Source organism: Cryptomeria japonica, chromosome 3 (genome assembly GCF_030272615.1).
Source record: "Cryptomeria japonica chromosome 3, Sugi_1.0, whole genome shotgun sequence".
NCBI lineage: Eukaryota > Viridiplantae > Streptophyta > Pinopsida > Cupressales > Cupressaceae > Cryptomeria > Cryptomeria japonica.
In genome coordinates this window covers 421,670,737-421,693,342 of record NC_081407.1, presented here as the reverse complement: position 1 = coordinate 421,693,342, position 22,606 = coordinate 421,670,737, and the positions used below count along the sequence as shown (strand labels likewise).

At 34.6% G+C, this 22,606-nt stretch overlaps 1 long non-coding RNA gene across 1 annotated transcript in view; it reads right to left on the bottom strand.

Moving 5' to 3' along the window:
* LOC131070398 (uncharacterized) overlaps nucleotides 1–22,307 on the bottom strand; it is a 49,540-nt gene extending 27,233 nt beyond the window's left edge. The window contains exons 1-2 of the long non-coding RNA XR_009112317.2: nucleotides 22,207–22,307; nucleotides 21,900–22,127 (exon numbers count right to left, since the gene is read on the bottom strand). This is a non-coding gene — a long non-coding RNA (uncharacterized LOC131070398). The remainder of the gene's footprint in view (nucleotides 1–21,899; nucleotides 22,128–22,206) is intronic.
* Between the last annotated feature and the right edge of the window lie 299 nt (nucleotides 22,308–22,606).

Genomic DNA, 22,606 nt, shown 5'->3' with positions numbered 1-22,606 from the left:
TTACTATCTTTTGATCTGTTGCATTGCTTATCACAATGACTTCTTACACTGCACTTGTCATTCTTTTATCTGCAACTTGAAATTACTGGTTGTAATAAACATGTGTTGAGAAGTAGTTTTCTTTGATTGAAGTGTCGAGGTTTTTCTTGGCACACAATGGTTGTCAAGTATGATGATGCTCTGGATAACTATATTTGCCAAAGCAAAATCTTGACACTTGTTTGGGACACTATTGATTAGAAACCTTTATAAGTTGGGCTCAACCCTTGTGGGAGATGCATTTTACATCACTCATAATCAACTGATAAACAATCAAGCTACTTTCTTATATCTGCACATGAAGCAAACAAGTTAGACAAAAACAACACAAATCTGATATACTTTTGATGGTTTGATCTAATATCTGTCTCTTAGACCTACTGAGATATTATTTGTTATGATGCACATGAGAGATAGGTTATGTATTTGTAGATGCAGATGCAAATAGCAAATGATGGCTCTCATTTCTCTAACACATATCCTTCTCAAATGCAGGTACTCAGGGGCAACAAAGAGGCACAATTGAATGCAAGATGGGCGTGGGACTACAGATGCTACATGACAACTCAAAGAAGGCTCGTCATTCAGGCAATGACGAGTCACCCTTCCCTAGTCTGCATTTTTCTTTACATTTGCATCTGCAAGTATATAGTTTGTTACTTATTTGCACCACCAATTAGTCTCACAACTTGTGTGAGACATTGTACAATCTTGTCAAAAAAGATTACCTTTTCAAAAATTTGTGTTCTCTCTATTTCATATGCATCTGCATAATGAAACATGATATTGTAAACTTTATATTCTTTCCTTTTGAATGTATGAATGTAATACAATAGAGATAAAATGTACCCTTTTGTTTATGAACATAAAAGCTCTACCTGATTGAGCTTGTTAGCGAAAATAAGTAACAAGAGTAAGAAAGAGAATTAAATGATCTTGAATCATTGATTGCTCAGAGATTGCCTAAGGGAGTTGGTAATTATGATGGTAAATTTCCTTTGAAAAGTTTTTCTTGCAACAAGATAGGACATTTTGCTTCTAGGTGCCCGAAGAGAATGTTTTGGTATGATAGGCATAATAAATTTGATAAGCATGATAGAAATGATAGATATGAGAATCATGAAAAGTATGATAAACCCTACAAGTCTAACCTAAAGTATAGGCATTAGAAGAACTGTTATTATGCTCCTGATGAAGGTGTTACAGATGAAGAATCAGAAGGAGATGAAATAGTGTTTATTGCTATCAAAGAAGATGGATCGGTACTTGTTGATTCCACAAGCTGCACTATTGAGGAGAAAGCTTTAGTTGCTAAAGTTGAAGAGAAATATGAATGGGTGATTAACAGCGGTTGTTCACATCATATGACCAATGATAGAAGCAAATCTGCGAATATAGAGAGGTATGTTGGTGGAATGGTAAGATTTGGAGATGACAAAGCTTGTGCGATTCGTGGTAGAGCTTATATTTCCTTTAATGGTAAGCATAACAATGATGATGTCTTGTATGTTTAAGGTTTTAAGCATAATAATTTGAGTGTTAGACATATTATGTACAAAGGTTATGAATTGAGATTCAAGAATGGAAAATGCAAGATCCTAAATGCCTATGATATAGAGATTGCATCAGGAACTAAGACTGAAGGTAATATCTTTCATTTGAATGTTGGTAATAAAAGTTGTCTGATCGCTTAGATTGATGAAAGTTGGTTATGCAATAGGAGAATGTGTCATGTTAATTTTGACTCAATGATTAAGATCAGTTCTACTCGAGTTGTTAGAGATTTGCCTAAAATTGTAAAGCCTGCTAATCTGCTACGTAAGGAATATCAAATGGGTAAGCAAACAAGAATTTATTTCAAGAGTAATCAATATTCATCTGATGGATTGCTAGATCTTGTGCATACTGACCTATGTGGACCTACTGCAATAAGAAGTGTGCAGGGTGACAAATATTTCATGTTATTTATTGATGATTATTCTAGGATAATGTGGGTTGCCTTTTTGAGGGCGAAAACAAACGCATTGGACAAATTCAAGATATTCAAAGCCAAAGTTGAGACTGAGACATGACTGAAGATGAAATGTCTGAGATTTGATAGAGGAGGAGAATTGTGTTCCGGTGAGTTTGACTCATTCTGTGAGAAGCATGGAATTAGAAGACAATTGTCTACTCCTAGAACCCCACAACAAAATAGAGTTGTTGAAAGAAAGATCAAAACTATCTTGGATGCTGCAAGGACTATGTTTATTGAAGGAAATGTTCCAAAGATCTATTGGAGAGAAGTTGTTAGCAATGCAGTTTACACATTCAACCGAGTTCACATAAAAGGTGATATCGGTAAGACTCCTTATGAGCTATGGTTTGGTCATGTTCCTACTATGAGATATTTCAGAATTTTTGGAAGCAAGTGTTATATCAAGAGAAATGAGAATATATGAAAGTTTGATGCAAGAAGTGATGAAGGAATTTTCTTGGGATACCCTACAAAGAGCAAATCCTATTGATGCTATAATAAGAGATTGAGAAAGATAGTGGAAAGTGCAAATGTGAAGGTTGATGAAAACTGTGGTAAAGAAATCAAAGCATGTGGATATGATGATGATCAGAATCTTGTTTTAACACTAAATCAGATTGAAGAACTGAAGCAGAATGATCCGATAGAGACTACTAACCCAGATATTGTTGTTGGTGAAGTGTTGCAAGAACCTGAAAATCAGAGTAATCAAAAGACTCCGAGGTATGTGAGATTAAATCATTCTAAAAATCAGATCATTGGTGATAAAAATAAAGGTGTGATTACTAGGAGAAGGCTAGTTGTTGAAGAGGTATGTTTGATTTCTAAAATTGAACCTAAAGATGTTGTTGAGGCTTGCAAAGATGAAAATTGGATGAAGGCTATGAAAGAAGAATTGAATCAGATTGAAAACAATAGCACTTGGGAACTTGTGCCTAGACCTAAAGACAAGAATGTGATTGGTACTAAATGGGTATTCAGGAACAAATTGAATGAGGTTGGTGAAGTTGTCAGAAATAAAGAAAGATTGGTATGCAAAGGATATTCGTAGAAAGAAGGAATTGATTATGAGGAGACTTTTGCTCCAGTAGCTAGATTTGAAGTTCTTAGACTATTGCTTGCATATGCTTCGTATAAGGATTTCAAGGTATATTAGATGGATGTCAAGTTAGCCTTTCTGAATGGTGATCTTGAGGAAGAAGTCTACATTGAGCAACCTAAAGGATTCTTATTATCAGATGATGGAGATATGGTATGCAAAACTAAAGAAAGCCCTTTATGGATTGAAACAAGCCCCTAGAGCCTAGTATGCTAGATTAGATAAGTATTTACTCAAATTGGGATTTAACAAAGATACTGCTAATAGTAATATATTTCTCAAGATTGAGAATGATAACATTTTGATTGTTTAAGTTTTTGTTGATGACATTATCTTTGGAGGAGATGATGACTTAAGTATGAAGTTTGTCAATGATATGCAGAAAGAATTTGAGATGTCTATGATAGGAGAAATGAAATTTTTCCTAGGTATGCAGATTTCATAGACTAGAAAAGATATTTTTATATCTTAAGCTAAATATGTAAAGGAATTGCTGAAGAAGTTTGGGTTAGAAGATTCTAAACCAGTTGGAACTCCTATGGTGACTGGCTGCAAATTGTCTAAGAATGATGAATCTTCAAAAGCTAATAACACCTTGTATAGATCTATGGTTGGTGGACTGCTATACCTGACTCAGACTAGACTTGACATTATGCATGTTGTGTGCACGACTGCTAGATATCAAGAGACAATCCAAAAGAGATTCATGTCACTATTGTAAAGAGGATATTCAGATATCTAAAAGGAACTATGGATTATGGTTTATGGTGTCTGAAGAATGATGATTTCATGCTATATGCTTACATTGATGTTGATTGGGTCGGTGATGTTGATGACCGAAAGAGTACCTCTGGTGGTGCATTCTTTTTGTTTAAGAAATTAGTTACATGGGCAAGTAAGAAACAAGATTCAGTTTCCCTATCTACTACTAAAGCTGAGTACATTGTTGCTGCTAGTAACTGCACTCAGGTAGTTTGGATGAAACAAATGTTGAAGGATATTAGAGTTATCTATGATGAGCCTATTGTTATATATTATGACAATTCCAGTGATATTAATATATCAAAGAACTCGGTGCAACATTCAAAGACTAAGCATGTATCAGTCAAGTATCATTTCTTGAGAGAAAAAGTCTGTGGAGAGGAAGTGAAGCTAGAGTATGTGTCTACAAAGGAACAAATTGTTGATATTTTCGCTAAGCCTTTGCCTACAAATACATTTATCTATTTGAGAGACAAGTTAGGGGTATCCACCCCTCCTGATGGGAACTAGATGAATTGAGTTGCATCAATATGGTGAACTTCATAGTCTTATCTTCTTGTCTGGATTAATGAGTTTATGTTGCTCCTCTGGTGGAGTAGTCTGTTTGTGGTTCAATTGAGCTGGTTGCAATCATGATTTGTCTATCTAAGGGGGGAATTTCATTTTTTGTTTTGAGAACCTTTGTCATTGATGTCAAAGAGGGAGAGATGCATGTGAAAACTTATTTTATCTGCTTGGTCTTAGGGGGAGTTTGTTGCAGATGTTTTCCTTCTTTGCATTGATTGTTTTTCACATCCATATGTTGCCATCAATGCCAAAGGTGGATATTGTTGGACATTGCTACTGCTAGGATATGTTGTTGTCATTGATGTCAATATAATCCTGTGATTTGTTGCTCCGATGGTTGCAGATTGGTTTATTGGGACCATGGTTTGGTATATGGAGTATTTCTAGTATCAATATATCCTTTTGTATTGGTTTCTGTGATCAGATAGATTAATTGATCATATCATATGATCTAGTTTGCAGTTTGGTTTTTCTAATCAGAGCTTTGCAGAGTTCGGTATTTCCTCCGATATATTCTGATGTGATCAAATCTTGAGTTGAGATTTTGGGAGAATGTTTTGGATGTTCATGTGTATCTACATTTCAGATGGTTCATGATTTGGTGCTCCGCAAGCTATCTTTCTAGTCCGAGTTGTTGTTGTTTGACTATTCTTGAGTTTTAGATGTTGATCGATGAAGATTTGACAAGTGGTGTTGGTGAAACTATTGTGAATGGTTCTAATGTGCTTGTTGGTGTTTCTTGATCATGTTCTATTTGTTTTGTTGGTCTGCATCGATTATTGTGCACATTCTTGGTGGTTTTGTTGAACCGGTGATATTCTTCGTGTTATGCGATATTCTTGATGATGTAGCATGTTGTGATTGATCTTGGTGTGATTTCCGGCGGTGTTGCATGTTTGAGAATTTGATTTGGGTCCATGTTAATTAGTCTGGTGGTCGATCTTTGTATTGTGTGATGTAATTTTGTAATTGTGAGTTGAGGGTTTAGCTAACCTTGTTTCCAAGGTTGATGACTTAGTCATGTAATTTGTGTATTAGTGGCGTGTCTGCAATATCAGAGAGTGGTAGATGTGGTGCGAACAAGTGAATTACATCCTTTGGCATTGTGATTGAGCAGAGATTGAATTGTTGCAGAGCAAACAAATGTGCTTAACTAGAAATATCATCAGGCATTTGTAGATGATATTCTTTCAGTTCATTTGATTCTGGATTGTTGTCCGAATATTTTGTAAGTCAATGAGACTTCCTTGTAAGGTAGTGTACCTTCCCTGAGGGTTGTAGCCTTTCAGGTTATTATATCTTGAGCAATGAGCTCTAGGCAGTGGGCCTGAATGCATGTGCATTCCCCATTGTAATATTTACACATACTATTGCAAAGTATCATCTTATTGTTGGTAGGTTCCCACCATGGTTTTTCCCTTAATCGGGATTTCCATGTCAAAATTTTGGTGTTCTGTGTTGTTCTTTCAATTTGCTTATCTTTTTTGTTATTGTAGTTTATCATATTTACATTTGAGGTTAAGTTTGATAATCTGGTGAAAACTGATTCACCCCTCCCTCTCAGTTTTCCTTCTTTATTGTTGCCAACAAGATGGGGCTTTTTCGTGGTTTCCCATTAATGTAATTAACATAATCTAATGATTTTCCCCTATATACATTTTGGTGAACCTAATGTGAATTCATGCTTCTTTTTTAAATCCATATTCAAGAGATTTTCTCACTTTAATTGGTTATTTGATTCAAAAATTTCAAGACTAACATTTTGCAGATCAGGTTGCAAGCAAGACCGCAGGGTTTCCAAAGATTTCATCATATCTCCAAATAGCTACAAATTTATCCATTATTTTTTAGATGTAGGTTAAGAATCATCTCGGGAGCCTACAACTGAAGAATCGATCTTAGATCATCATTTTTGCATGAGATATGATAGCGTTAATATTTTTCACAAATCTTTAATTTTTTTATCAAATCAAAGATTTTGTCTGAGATTTTTAATTTGCAAGTTAAGGATCCTAAAACACGTGTACAATCCAAAAGTCGGACTTGTAGCATCAAATTTGGGCAAGATATGAGTTATAATTTTTTAACAAATTCTAAATTCTAGATGCAAGAGAGAATTTTTTTTTTTAAATTACATTTTCAGAAAGATCTTGAAATTTTACAAGGGGTGTCTTATTTACTTTTGATTTTGATGTGAAATAATTAACGTAAAGTTAGATCTTTGAAAAATAAAGTTTTTTTGTAAATATGCTCTCTAGGATGCAAATTAAGGTCTTTTTTTTAATTCTTACATTTTTGGAAAGATCTAATAAATTCATTAGGGGTATATTTTTTGTAATTCTATTTTTGGGTTGAAAATATTACAAAAAATGTAATCTTTTTTAACTAGGTACCTCAGGTGCAACAATTAGAAACACATATGTGTGATTAATTCTAAAGGTAAAATCTTGAGTTTTGTTCTTTTTTAATTCTATTTTATGTTGGTTTTTAGTTTCCTTTTTTTGTCTCACATAATTAGAATTTTTGTGTTACTAACATTTGATCTTCAGCGTGTGGCGCTTGTAAGTTGAAGACCAAAAATCCACCAAACTACTAATCATTTGTTTTTGTAGAGGTAGCTTAGAAAATTCTCTATGCATTTCTTTAGATTAGAAAACACTTTGTTTGGTTCTTAAAATGAAAAAAATTGTTTGAAGTGTCTAGGTAATTTTCCCATTTTGTTTAACCCCATTAGAAGGCCTACCTCTCAGAGCTTTATGCCAGTGAGAGGGAATGACCTAAGAGGTACTTTAATCTAGTCTGCTATACAAAAAAGGGTGTGATGAAAGTCATAGCCCAACTGGTATTAGATTATGTCATTCTTGACAATTCGAAAGGGATTTGATATCTAGAGTATGGTTGCCTTGGCGCACACAAGGTGCTGATGACCTCAGATTCAGACTAGAAATATTTATTTTTAGAGGCCAAAAACCCTACATCTGGTGTTTCGGGGAGTGTGGATTGTACCCCATAGATACCCCTCATGTACCCTTTACAATGAGACAAGAATCCCTTGGCTACAAGATCTATGGATCTTTGAGAAAAGAGAAAAGGTGTGTTGGTGTTGTGGAGGGGAGCGAGTGCCACCTGATCTCTAATTGTTCATTATGTCTGAGGTATTTTGTTGCAGGGGGGCCACTAGACGGTTTCGTTTGTATCCTGACTAGGCCATGTGCTTGTCTTCTAAGTGTTTGTAAAATATTTGATGTGCTAAACTAGTAGACTTAGTCTTGACTTGGGGTAATTTAGGCCCTTTTACACGTGACTTTGATCTTTTAGATTAAGTCAAGTCTAAAGCCATACTATCTCTATTGTTTTTTTATTGTTTGTTCATCACAACTTATCCAAATTTCCTTGAAACAATCCAAATACTTTTCAAATTCCCTAGAAAAATATAAATTTTCGCACTCGTATCCAATCATTTTTGCACCTATACAATTTTTTTTTTGCATTTGTCCTAAATTTGTGTCGCATCCGTCCTGACTCAATTTTGCATTCAATTGATAAAACCAATGCCTTTAGGGTCAATTAGAATCTGTCAACTAGGACCCAAATCATTTCAAACCTTGTGATCAATTGAGCTCTTAAAATCTATAGGTACATCTAGTTTCTATTTTTAGAGTCATCTTAAATCTCAAAAAATCAAAAAATATAGGTGCATTTTAGTTGCATTGTCATCCAAAATTCCAAAAAATAAAAATAAAAAAAATCCAGAAACATAGTGTTCACCTTTACATTCATCGACGTAATCCTAGGAGTCTTTCATGGCCTATACACAATAACAAAGCAAGAGAAGTCAAATATGTCAAGATGCATCTTTCAAGCATGAACAAAATCATCCACCCATGTCTGGTAATGGCTCATTCCAAAGTGATTTTATCAATGCCATATCTACCTCATGTGATTCCACACCAAGCAGTAAATCCAATAATGACATCCTTCGAGTTTACCCTCCAGGAATATCCATAGGACAAATCCAAGCTAATTCATTTCTTAATACAAATCCCTTGCACAATTCAAAAATCCTAGATCCAATGCCACCATATGCTCCATTCCCAGTCAAACCTACTCCAAAGATTCCAATTCAAAATCCATCCTTATTATGCTAAAGTGTTGAATCCTTCCAAGAATCCCCCATACATATTCAAACTCATACCTCATGTCAAGAGGGTAATCCAAAGTCAAAAGAAACAAGTCTTAGCATATACCATGACTCTCCAATCCAATCCATTTTTTTTATCAATATCCCACCTATCAAGATTCTTATGAATATCCCCTCATCATTTTGTATCCTATTTACAAAGATCCTCTTCCATCTCAAGAGAAAAGTGTCCTTCCAAATCCCATTCAGCACCCACCTCCTAAGCAAGATCATGATATCCCTTCCATCACCTTCAATGATCCAATTCAAAATCAATAGAAAAACACAAACTCTAATGATCCTCTTCCAAGTCAAGATCAAGGTATCCCTTCGTCTCCTTGTCCTAATCGCCCTCATGATCCTAATTCACCTCAAGATCCCATCACCCCTATCAAAGCTAGTCATGAACCCCTTACTTATCAAATGGGTTCCTCCACTTTCATCTGGTCCAATCTACTTCATTCTCGTGTCATTCCTTTCATACCGTATCCCCCTCAAAATGGACTCACATCTTGTTTTAAAAGCAACAAGTATCTTATTGCTAAAAATATTTGTCAAAACTTGCATTATAAAGGCAAATGGTTAGGCCTACATGAACAAGGTATATTAGAACCCCTTCATATCAAAGAAAATATCAATTAGCATGGCCTTGTCTAAATAGGTCACTCTCAAAACGTTTGTGTCCCCCGAATCCCACATTCATCCATCTAAATCCAAGTACGCAGATTCCCCATCCTCCAAATCTGTTTTGGGTCCTTGTATCCAAAAATCAAATCCTTCCTCCCTTCCATCCATTTTAGGACCCTGCATTCCTCCATCACCTATCCATATGACCCCTAGCTCACCATTCGATCACCCTATCATAAATCAAGATCAACAAAGGCACACATGTTTGAGCACCTTCCAACTATTTACCAACATCAACCCATCCAAAAGACCTCCATATCATTCCTATTCATCCATTAATCCCATTCCCTTTGGAAGAAATTTAGATACCAAGCATAAAATCCATAAGTCTTAAAATCCATATCCATCAAAATATCAACATGTCTCATCTAAAAGACATGTCAAATCAAAGAAAAAATTGATCCAAAGATAAAATAAATATCCAAAAGGCCACAAAAAGGCCCTTTAAGCAAAAAGAAAAATAAAAAACTTTGTGAATTCCTAAGTCTCTCATAGAAGCAATGCTTTCCAAAGGACCACAAAGGAAAGAAAAATAAAAAAACATGTGGATTCCCAAGTCGCTCATAGAAGCACAATATCCTTAAGAAAAATCAAAATTTTCATCCAAACTTGTTATTCACAAGGCTCCCTTCATCCCTCCATCTAAACATATCACACCTTTCAAGTCTATTTTGGGTCCTTGTATCCCAAAATCTACTATCGAAAACACTTCATCACCTCCTTCATCCATTGTGGGTCCTTATGTCCCGAAATCCACATCCACTACTCCCTCAAAATTTTTAAGTCCAAAATCCACTTATCCTCCATCACTCCACCACCCCTCAAAGTGTGTGCCAATATTGATCTTGAAGGAAATTCCATCCACCCAAATACAAATATTCTAACATCCTATTTATTATCCAATACCTATTTTCCATCCTTAAATCCCTCCCATTCAATCCTTTGCATAAATCTTTTCCCCATTCCATCATATCATCCATTTCATTTCCCTTTACCATCATCCTACCAATGTGTTTGAGAATTACTTTAATAGCCATGGTCCAATGTAGCACATGTTTCAAGGGTAACATCCAAATAACAAGATGCTTGACTCCTCACGGTCTCTAATCAAGCATCCATTATCTCCCAAAAAGTCAAAAAAATACAAAAAGAAAAAAGAAAGAAAGAAAAAAGAAAAGAGAATCAATTCGTTCAATGGTGAAAACCACTTCTTGTGGCGTCTTGGGCAAGTACCATGATGAAAACTTGGAAAATAAGCAGCATGTGTAATCCAACATCCTTTTGCACTCTACACTTGGGGTAAGTTTTATCAATTCTATCCTACCTACCACATCTCCCATTATCCATCGCCCACTATCCATCACCCTATTTACATCCATCTTGTTTTTCCACCTTTGATCTTAATGAGGCTAAAGATCTTCTTAAACATTTTTTAAAAATCATATAATGTTGTGAAAAAAATAATCCAAAAAAAATCAAATAACATCGCAAAAAAATCATAAAATGTCTTGAAAAAATCCAAAAAAATCATAAAAAGCTTTGAAAAAAGCCCTAAAAATCACAAAAAATTGAAAATCAAAGCAATAAATTATCCCTCGCAGATCGAACACCTAGACAGATACAAAGCAAGCATAGACCATCCATCAATTACAATTAACAAAAGACAAACTCTCAAAGTCTGCAATAAAACCAATCACATGTCTTGTTAATCAATCCATCAATCAAACTCTATCAAACATCAACATGTCTTATACAAGGAAGGGTACACTCGAAACTAGACAAATCAGTCTTATACGGGGTAATCATTCTCTAAAACCAAACATTCTCAATCAATAATCACATCAAGCAATAAAAAAATGGCATAGATCAATATGGTTGTTGGATTTTGTCCCAGTTAGTCTTATCTTTATCAATTGATGGCAGGTCATGTTCCTATGCTACTCGAGGATGTCCACAAGTGACTAGAGGAGTCGAGATGGTTCATTATCCTTTTTACTTGTTTGTTGTTTATGGTATGTTTCCATGAATTTCTGGGGCACAGGTATTTCAGGTGTCTGTGTTGGTACATTTATTCATCAAGTATCCTATGTAAAAATGAAAGCCAAGGATAGTTATGCTTGTGACTATCATACATACCTCAACCCTTAATACAACAACTCTAGGATGGATGGATTCACTCCTTGTATGTTGTGTGTTTGTTACTGCAATGAGATATCATTTACACCTTGGTTTTTCATACCTTGATGTACAAACTTCTATTGATACATAATAAGGCTCAATGATGAAATTGTTGTGCCATATCAAATACACAAGAATTCGTGATAGTCTCATTTTCCTAAATCAACTATTTTATTCATCAATCAATTCTATTCCCCAACATTTGTCACTTGTTACTAATCATTCATCACTTTCATAATATTTCATCATTCATCCAACTTTTATCTATCATTTATCTTATACAGGATGTATCCTTCCTGAAACCAGATGTTTTGATATATCTTTTGTCTTATACAAGATGTATCTTTCCTGAAACCAGATGATCGTCTATCTTTTTGTTATACAGGATGTGTCCTTCCTAAAACCAAACTTGATCTTTACCCATCAATTCAATCAATTTGATCAATCCAATCAATCTACAAATCACTCCAACCATTTCTTTTTCCCAATCAAATCCATAGATGTCATCAACTAACCGCTCTTCTATCTTTCATCCAACATTCTTCTTTCGAGAGATCATTCATGCCTTTAATGCACAAACAATCTCTTGAGGGGGCATCCTACCTCCATCCCTCGACATACTGGGGCATGTTTTTCACTTTTTCTTTGAAACAATGCTACTTAGAACATTGTCTCAAAGAGAGGTAAATGTAGATACTTAAAATTGTCTCGCTACTAACATAGCTAATTATTCCTCTACATTAATTAAATAATTTTAATTTATTTAATTAATCTAATTTTATTCTTCTAAATTAATATTTATCATTTTCATTGTAAACTAATTATTCAATTTTTATTCTAATCTTTTAATCATCTGACAATTTCCCTCTTTAATTAATTAAATAATTGTACTGTTTCTCTCTCACCAACTTGTCACGTGAAATCTCAATCGTTAATCGAATCAATTCTCAAATCAATCTTAGGCATCCAATTAATCTCTCGAGAATCTATAAATTCAACATCAATTTCCCTTTTTTGACAACCACAATCTTCGAATTCTTCTATCGTTATCTTGCAAGTTTCACAACGCGACATTGAGAGCCACCATATCGTAGGATGCAAAAGGACAATGGAAGCGAGGCATTCAAATGCAATAAGGAAGTTTTTATAATGTTTTTTATTTATTTCTTGTTGAATTCATGAACGTATTTCCATTGCTGTCATGTAGGAACATTGTTAATTAGATAGGGCTTTTCGTGGTTTCTTATTAATCGAATTAGCATAATCTGATGATTTCCCCCCCTATACAATAGGGTCTTTGCAAAACAAAATATTTTATATATTATAAAGTTTTACAGTAAGAGGGAGAATATTATTATTTTTTGTCAATAATGGTTTCCACTTTTAACCCAGATTAGTACAATGAAATCAACATTTTGCACTAGATCATCACATTCTGATACTTATACCAATTAAACCATTAAATAATTTGTAAATGAAGCAAACTATTGATTTGTGAGATTTTTTGTTTTAGTTTCTAATTTTTTTTTAATAGAAATAAACTGTGAATCTTTTTACGTAATTTTTACTTATATATATATATATTGTGTAGATATTTTTTCATAATTTTTTGTTGCATATATATATGCATAACATTTTTTGTTTGCATTTGAATTAACTTCTTTTTTTGTTGAAATGCGGATATCAATACCTATGGAAATGATATTTTTATTTATTTATTTTATTTTTCCACGTGTGAAACAAAGACCTTGATGTTTGATGAAACACCTAAATTCATAAGAAATAAAAATAAATATAATAATAAAATTAAATATTATTCAAAACTATAATTTTTGGATAGCTTATAATAAGGGCTACATACTTACAAAACATAACTTCTAAATGAATTCATTTGACCCCCCAAAAGGTAAAGTAAAAGTGGTTTTTTGTTAGCGTTTTGATGTGTGCAAAGGAGACTCCATTACAAGTATGATTTAAGACTAGAGGGGTTCTATCCAAATGGATTTGATCAAAGAAGGTTTGATTTAACTCCCTTCAATTGAAATCTTTCAAATGCAACCTCTTAAGGCTTAAATCATTATATTTTCGAAAAAATATGTGACTTCAAGCAAAAATAAAGATGTCCCATGTTTGTAGTCCATTATTGTGGGATGTGAGGTTGAAAAATAAGCACCACACTTGTAAACTCTCTTAATTTGAAGACCAAAATATAACATAATAGAGGCACCATATTAGCCTGGGAGAGGATCCAATAGTTCAACATGCTAGCTTTCCGCTTCTGAAAATGCTATAGGGTAAGTTTTAAAACTTTCAATTTTTTAAAGCAACTTATTTGGAAAGACCCTTGCTTATAACTAATATTTTGGAGCTACATCATGCATAATTGTTGTTGAGGTGTCCGAAAAACGCCCAAAAAAAATTATATAGATAGTTGTGTGCTAATTCATATTTGATTGGAGCATTGATGTGGCATCACATGATTTGTTTCTTTTTAGATAGAAGGAATACATTTTATTTGATTATGGGTACTTATCATCTACACCAACAAATTTAATGTCACGACTATTGGTGTGTTATTACTAAAAATATTGGGCATTAAATCAATATAGTTGTAACAAATTTTAGAAACTATTGGGTCTTTTTTCCTAAATAGGAATGTGTAGCAAGAAAACAAATAGATTTGGACTTTCTAGCAAATTTGGATCTCCCCTTGGACCTGGATATATCACAATTTCATCCTTCTTGCTTATTTTATTAAGTCTTCCACAAACATTTAAGGTCTCCTTAGTAATTTCTCATCTCTTTAACAATAAAATAACCCGCAACATCTTTAAGCTACAAGATAATATAAGTACTCCCAACAACCATAACAAGAGAATTCCACAAATTAACAAAGCAAGATATAACATTTCTCCTCATCCATTTTAATACTTACTGCCAATTGAGCCACCAACATATTGAATTCTTTTAAGTAATCTATAATTCATCCACCCTCTTCCATTATCGAGGAATAAAATTTCTTCATTAAAAAAATCTTAACCACTAAATTTTTAACATGATACATCTCACCAAGTTTCTTCCATAGTTTCTTTGCAGAGGTCTCTATATCGATATCGATTGAAGTAGATTCTACCAAGTACAATCTGATTATACCCTTAAATTTATAGTCCATAACATCATATCAACCTAAGTATGATTTATAGGCCTTAAAACATTATCATCAACATCACCTAGTAGATCTTCATATATTAACAAATCCTTCATCTTCAACTTCCATATCACAAAATTGTTACTAGAAAATTTGTCCACCTCTATTCTCCTTGATGAAGTTGTCACCTAAAGATTCATGCAACAAAATCACAAAAACTCTTCTACAAAAGCTTCCACTCAAAACTAGATTAGTTCAAGAAACCCAAAAACCCACAAACGAAACCAAAGGTGATCAAGCTCTAGTACAACTTGTAAGGAAGCTAAGGTAGCAAGACAACTTCAGTTCTAATATTTGAGAGAAGGGTTATGCAAAAGTTCTTATATATTTTTAATAATTATATAAACTAAACAAAAATAAACATATATATCATGTATACCACAACGTAATGTTTTACATAGGGAAACCCCTTCCGAGAGAAAAATACCACACTCCAAAAGCTACCCAATATATTATTTTGCAATCAACAATATTATAATATATTTGCAAATAAATATTCTCATAGGAGTATTACCATTTTGAGATCCGAAGGTAACTCGACAACTACCACACTCTCACAATACATCACCATGCACAACTATAATATCATGCTTTCATAAAATGGGGTTGCATTCTGGGACAAATAAAGAAAATATAATATCTATCATTAGATCTGAGACCTAATCATGAATAGTCTAGATTTACAATGAGAATATATATTTAATGTGGTTTTCGAGGGTCTTTCCCCCAAACTCCTATCAAGGTGTACAACCCTTATACCCCTCATAGAGGGGTAATCCTCATGAACCTCACAAGGGGGTAACTAGTACCCACCTACAACTGCACATGCTTTTATATATTAACTTGTTATAATTGAAAGGTTGATACATCATTCTTCCTAAGATCCCTTGAAGTAACACCTCCCAACACACTTAGACCAAACATACGAGATCTTATTTGATACCAAAACTGGTCTCCAAATTGGTGGTTTTCTTGAGTATGATGGCATAATTATCCTTTAGGTTTTTTTATGCTTTTTTGTATTAAGTATAGGTAAAAAAATCAGGTACAACATCCATCTATGGGTTTGATAGACATATTATTTTTCACATTTAGAATTACATATAAGGGACTTCCACCCTAGCCAATATTATTGTCTGCTAGTTAAAGCGATCTTGTTATCTCTATACAATGATATATTGATGCTTGCTATACAAAAAGGATGTACAAAATGGTATATATACCATGGACAACATATTGTAGAAAGCTATAAAATTGCCACATATTCATTAAGTCTATTGCAATTCCACAAGTGAAGAAAGTTAGTTTTCCATCCTAGAGGTCCATCCCATAGGACCATCCATCCATATAATTGTCTTGTTTCTAGGAATTACTACAGCCTCCACCAACTGAACTTGGTACTAGTGCTCCACCCTCTTTCCCTCATTTATCTTATGCATGAATGCTTCCAGTGCGTTGACAAAAGAAAATCTCTTATGTTGCATTTGGACCAGGTATATCCATGAGATAACTCTGACATGTAAATTCTAGTAGATCCATCTTCAATGAACCTCTCCAACTTTTTGACTGTAAGCCTCATGACAATAGAGACATGCACATCAATACTATAATATATGAGTCTCCTTAGATACTCAATAAGCAACCTATCCTTATTTTGAAATCTAGCTTCATTCCTAAATTCCCATATAGTCCAAAGAATCTCACAAGATAACAAAGCCCATATGTGATTACTATCCTTTCTAATACCCTTAATGTACCATGGAGAACGTCATATTGAGTGAATCCATCATTGAAACTAATCCCAAATATATTCCAAATCTCTTTAGCAAAGATGCAGTGAAAGAATATATGCATAATAGTTTCAACAATCCTACAAATATTACATACATCAATATCATTTTAATTATTTTTAATAGGAAACTTATGCAACATAAAAAGCCATTAAAAACTTTTCTTTTTAGGTGAAATGTTACTATGCCAATGAAAGGTAAAAAAAATATGCCATTCATCACTACTATAATTCAACTGCCAAATAGAATTCATATGAATAATAAGATCAGAATTAGAGGATAAAGCATCATAGATCATCTTAGCCTTAATATTCTTCAACGATGATCCATTCATACATATGTATGAAGTGAATCTATTCATCCTCATCTCACGTGGTCTGGGTAGATCAATATTGAGGCAAGTGTCTCTCATCATAGAATAGGTCCTCTAGTTAGAAGGCGGAAGCTAAAATCTATGGCGAAGATAACACCAAGAAACTAAAGCACTGTTAGTTATGATATCATTGAAAACACAAATACCTTTTTGAGCCCATTTCTTTGCAGAGCACCCTTGAGTGAGGGCGAGTGATTTATCCTTATGAAATAAATTCCACCAAATAGTCCTCTCACCACAGATAAAATTATTCTTACTGATGACCCTACTATTAGTAACAAGGTGTCTAATGAGCTCCCAAGCCTTCCAAATAACCCTAAACACATTAGACCCGGTTGGGGACACAAAGACACTCTTGACAATTAAATCAACAAAAGAGAGCATTTTCGAGGATTTGGCCTACTTTGGAACAACAAGCCTGATATTATTTCTAATAAGAACCTTCCATGGTTCCTCTACATCCAAGGCATGAAATATCCATTTGGTTGTCAGGGCTATGCCTTGAGTCTTAAGATCCTTCAACCCTATTCCATCCATTTTTTAACCAAGGCAACACCATTTCCATTTCATCGAATGTCATTTCCTATTACTTCTACCATCATACCAGAGAAAATTCCTAATAGCTTTTTGTATCTCATTAATCTGATAATTGTAGAACATCCAAACTGAAGACTTTGATCCTGCCCACTAATGATAAATATTGTTTGTTCCACTTGTTAAACTTACCATCCAGCTTGCCTTTAATCCACAACTACATCTCTCTCAGACAAGGATTCACTACAAACGAAGTACCCAAATATCTCACTTGCTTAGATGGGCCTCCCCATTGAAAACCATATTTGCAAAGACAAGGGGGGGAATCCTCCCAACCCAAAATTATGGATTTAGAAGAGGACGTTTCTATCCCAAAAGCATCAAAGAAGATGTTAAGCTTTACCATAAGAGAATCTAAGTTGTCCTCATCAAGACTCAGAAAAGAAAAAAAAGTATCATTAGAAAATTGAATATTGATAAGATCCATACTGTTGGGTAAAGTGATACCCCTCACCCTTGGGGAGTGGGAGGACTCTCTAAGGAGGTAAAAGATAGCATCTACCATAATAAAAAACAATGCAGGTGCAAGAGGACATCATTTTCTGATTGATCTACTCAGAGTGATGGATTGAGTTTGGGAATCATTGGCTTCAACTTCAACAAAGGCATCTTTAAGAAGGACAGAGACCATATGACAAAAATATTTAGGGAATTGGAATGCTTCTAGCATCATGATAAGGAAAATCCAATCAACTTGATCATAAGCCTTTTCAAAATCAATGAGGAACATAGACACCTCTCGATCAGTAATTTTAGCCCAATTCATGGGCTCCCAACTTGTGATCAAGTTTTCCAAAATGTAACGACCTTTCATGAATCCATTCTGAGTATTACTAACAAATCCTAGTAATATGTCCACCAATCTTAAAGTCAAGATCTTAGCTAGAATCTTATAAGAGACATTAAGAAGAGTGATGGGTCTCCAATTATTGATGAGGGATTTATCCCCATCCTTAGGAAGTAGCTTTACAACTCCTTTGTTCATCCTAGAAACTAAAGATCTTTTAGCTAGAGCTTCCTAATATACCTGTAGTAGATCAACACTAATCCTTTCTCTATTTTCTTTGTAGAATTCAATAGGAAATCCATCTGGACTGGGGGGCCTTTTCATTATTGAGATTGTTGATAGCTTTGTGAATTTCTTCCAACGAAATAGGATTTTTGAGCTTCCCAACATCCTCTGCCAAGATTTTCTTGGGTATGAAGGATTTGCATTTATCCCTGACAGAGAGGCTAGAGGGGGAGAAATCTTCTGAGGAGAATAGTTTCTCAAAATACTAGAGGAAAGCAAATTTGATGTCCTCATTGTCAATCAGCTCCTTACCTTCATCCCATAACCTATGAATTCCCTCCTTAAACTCTTTATGCCTCAACATATTGAAAAAAAATAAAAATTGATCCCTTATCACCATGTTGTATCCAATTAAGTCTTGATCTAATCTTAGATCCTTGAATTTTATTACGTTGGATATCCCTCAGTTTGTTCCTAGTATAGGCTAAGGATAAAGACATTTTCACATTCTCTAGGTTATTTTGGACCAATGCCTCTTAAGATAGAAGGTTGTCTATGAGTTCCCTCTCAAATATCCTATGGTCCTTAGCCAATTTTTTTCCAATAGTTTGACACAAAAATTTCTATCAAAATTTTGATTGCATTTATCAATGGTAGAGAGGGTGTGAGAGTCCCATTTATTGATTTGTCTGATCATAAACGTGGCATTGTTAACATCCTGATTATTCAACAGATCAATATTGAGCATAAAGTTCTCAACTTTATTTGGTTGAGGGGAAACATAGATATTTGCAGAGATTTGTGTATAGATCGCATGATGATCTGAGAGAGTGTAAGGAATCACCTTGACTATGGTATCATTTCCAACTTGTTTGAACGAAAAGGCATCCTTATTAGCATACAATATATCCATTCTAGAGTAGATCCTCCTCTTTCCTTATTGGAAATTACACCAAGTATACCAAATGTCTTTATAGTCTTTCTTCATGTCATCCAAGGGGTCAAATAATCTAAGCTTAGCCTTCATTCTATCCCAATATAACTTCTCCCCACCTTTCCAATCCATATTAAGTCCTCCAAGCTTATCTTCTAATTTTTTTTTATCATATAAAGGTTCCCCCCTATAATCCAAGGAATCTCAGGGAGGTTATAAATCCACTTCCATAACTCAACTTTGTCTCTGTAATCATTAGGTGCATATAAGGAACATATACCCACTCTAGTGTTCTCAAAAATATTGAGATAATACATAAACTCTGTTATAGGGAGAGGATCCATTGTCAATAATCTTGGATTCCCATTTACCTCCAACTAAGATGATAGCACCCCCTTTACCTCTATCATGATTAGTAGTGAATTAAAAAGCATCTTTTCGAATGTAATAGAGGTTAACTTCAAGTGAAAACTTAGTAGCTTTCACCTCTTTGAAAAGTAAAATATAAGTACTTCTCTATTGGTTAAGGAATATTTTGACAACATGTTTCCTATCAGGGGATTTAAGTGCCCCAATATTCCAAGAAATACAGTTCAAATTCATGAAAAACTTTATTTAGATATTCCTTTACCAGCTTTAAAGTTGTCAAAACACTTGGGAGGCTCTTTATTTGGGTCCTTCCTCTGAGGAAAGGAAGATTGTTTTCCTTTCGGCCTTCCCCTCTTCCTTCTAACTTTGGTGAATAGGCCATTTCCTGCAGGGATCAATCCTTCATAATCCTTATTATCTAGATTTTTAGTATGCTCCTAGCTAGAATTATGTTCCTCTTTAGTAATTGAATCATTGGACATGGATCCATAGTCAACTTCCAAATCTTCGGCTTGGGATCCAGCGAGTTCCTCACAGAGGCTCAGCCTGGAATGGTCATAGGGGACAATGGCTAGGTCTTGGGGGCCATTAGAGGTCTAATCACTAATAAGGGGGTCTGCTTTAATAATAACCTCAAAAAAAGATGCATCAGAGTCAAGGGTATTGTTATGAGTATTGCTAAAATGTGCATTGCTAACATCAATATAGGAGGAGATGGAAGTATGCACTCCACCACAAGGGGGAGGAATCAAATTAGGTTCGTATTATTGAACCACCTCAAGTTGAGGTCTAACAAGAATGTCAAATTTATTAGCAAGAGCCAAGGGATTTGAGACCCTCGTGGGGGAGTCCAGGCTAACAACTTCCTCCAAATTCATGCTAAAAGACTTCTATCCTTGATGCCTCTGACAATAGATTTGACTACAGAGTTCCTATTTCCTTTACCAACACTAACCACATATGGAAAACCATTAGAGTCATCATACATAGGCATAGGGGTTTGTACAATCTACGATGGTTCCTCATATTCTTCAGAAATATCTATCATAGAGTTCTTGGGATTCTTCAATTTCTCAATAGCAAGTTGTTGCGCATTCTTCCTCCTTGTCTTGTGACTTTTCGAAGGGACAAACTAATAAAAATGGTTAATTTTGGAATCCCTAATCTAGGACAGAGACATGGCAATAGCAGAATGTGAGGCGGGTTCTGCATTAAAATCCCCAAACTTAGCAGTTTCCTCAAGAGAAGGGAGATTAACATGCGGTTTATTAATCACAAAAGAAACAACCTCCTTTAACACATTTATTCTATCAATCATAGGGCCTTAAGTGTCCTCCATGGTCATGGGAGAGGAGAGCTCAAGGGAGTGCAAAATGTCATTTGGAACGATATTCGTTGAATTGCCCTTGGAGATGGTATTCGACTTGCGCTTCGCAAGAATGGGATAATTTCTTTGAATATGCCCTTCTTTCCCGCACGGGAAACATACATTAATTCCACCCAAGACTTCAATTAAACAAACCATAGGATCTTCCTCTAAATTAATTTCTACAAATATAGGAAGATCTTTACCGAGTTCAAGTGAAATAAGATCCCTAGCATCCAAATGAGGAACCAGGGGGTGAGTGTTGTCCACTTGAAGAACTTTCCCAATAGAGGCAAGCATCTGAGGGATAAAATTGCATAGAAAAGGTGGAATATTTTTAATTACTATCCACCTTGGACATGATAGGGTCAATATTTCATCACTTACAGCCTCAGGCGACCATTTAAGTGCCCTGAATGTACATTTTCCTATTGACCAAAATTGTTTATCAATGACAAACGTCTATGATTTAGCGTCATTAAAGAAAATAATGAACAAAGCTTTCTGAATCATCCTATAGAAAGAAAAATGCAACCCAAGCTTTTAAACCCAAACAATTTTTAAACCATTCGTCCATATATTTACAAGTCGGGCAATTAGTTATGTTCGTAGCCACTAAAAAAATTGTTGTCTTTTAATCTAGATTTCTCATAGTTAAGAGCGTCTACCATTCTAGGATTAGGAGTAATGGAAAGGCTAGAAAGAGTAAGGATAACTTTCTTACCTCCTCTTCCTGCATCGCCATCATTACCTTCCAGAATCAAAGAAACCCTAGCCTCAAACTTCACAGAATAAAAAAACTGAAAAATGTAGAGGAATTAATGAGGACCGCTTTAAAAGACTTGTCCCTAGCCACAACAACAACGCTTGAAGGCCCATCTGGATCACCCAAATTTAATGCAACACCATCTAGATCACCATCCATAACGACACAAAAGCAACCTGAGAAAGACTGAGAACAAGGCCAGAGCATGGGTAATAAAGAACAATAAATGCAAAGCCAAATCACATAACAAGGAATGGGGGTTTACCTGTGTGGAGGAGGTTGTATGATCTCCTCTGCGTCGTGAATCAATTGACCCCTACATGAAGTTCGAAACCCTAGCCGAGGACCCGTCGTTGCAGAGCTCTCTTTTAGTTTTTCTATTGGTTTTATCCGTTCACATTGATGGTTTATATAATATATCTTGGACACATCATTTGACTAGTTTTGAATAGAAAAATAATATAAACAATTTTTTCCAATGAACCAGAGCAAACATAAATAATCTAGACACACCCAAATAGGGAAAAAATGTTTTTTATTAACATGTTTGTAGCATTATAATAGAGTTTCTTGGAGATAATCAAACATCATATCCCCATGAAAATAAATATTTTGTAGGTCCCAACTTCCTTACAACACTCCCAAACCAAAAATATAAACTCCAA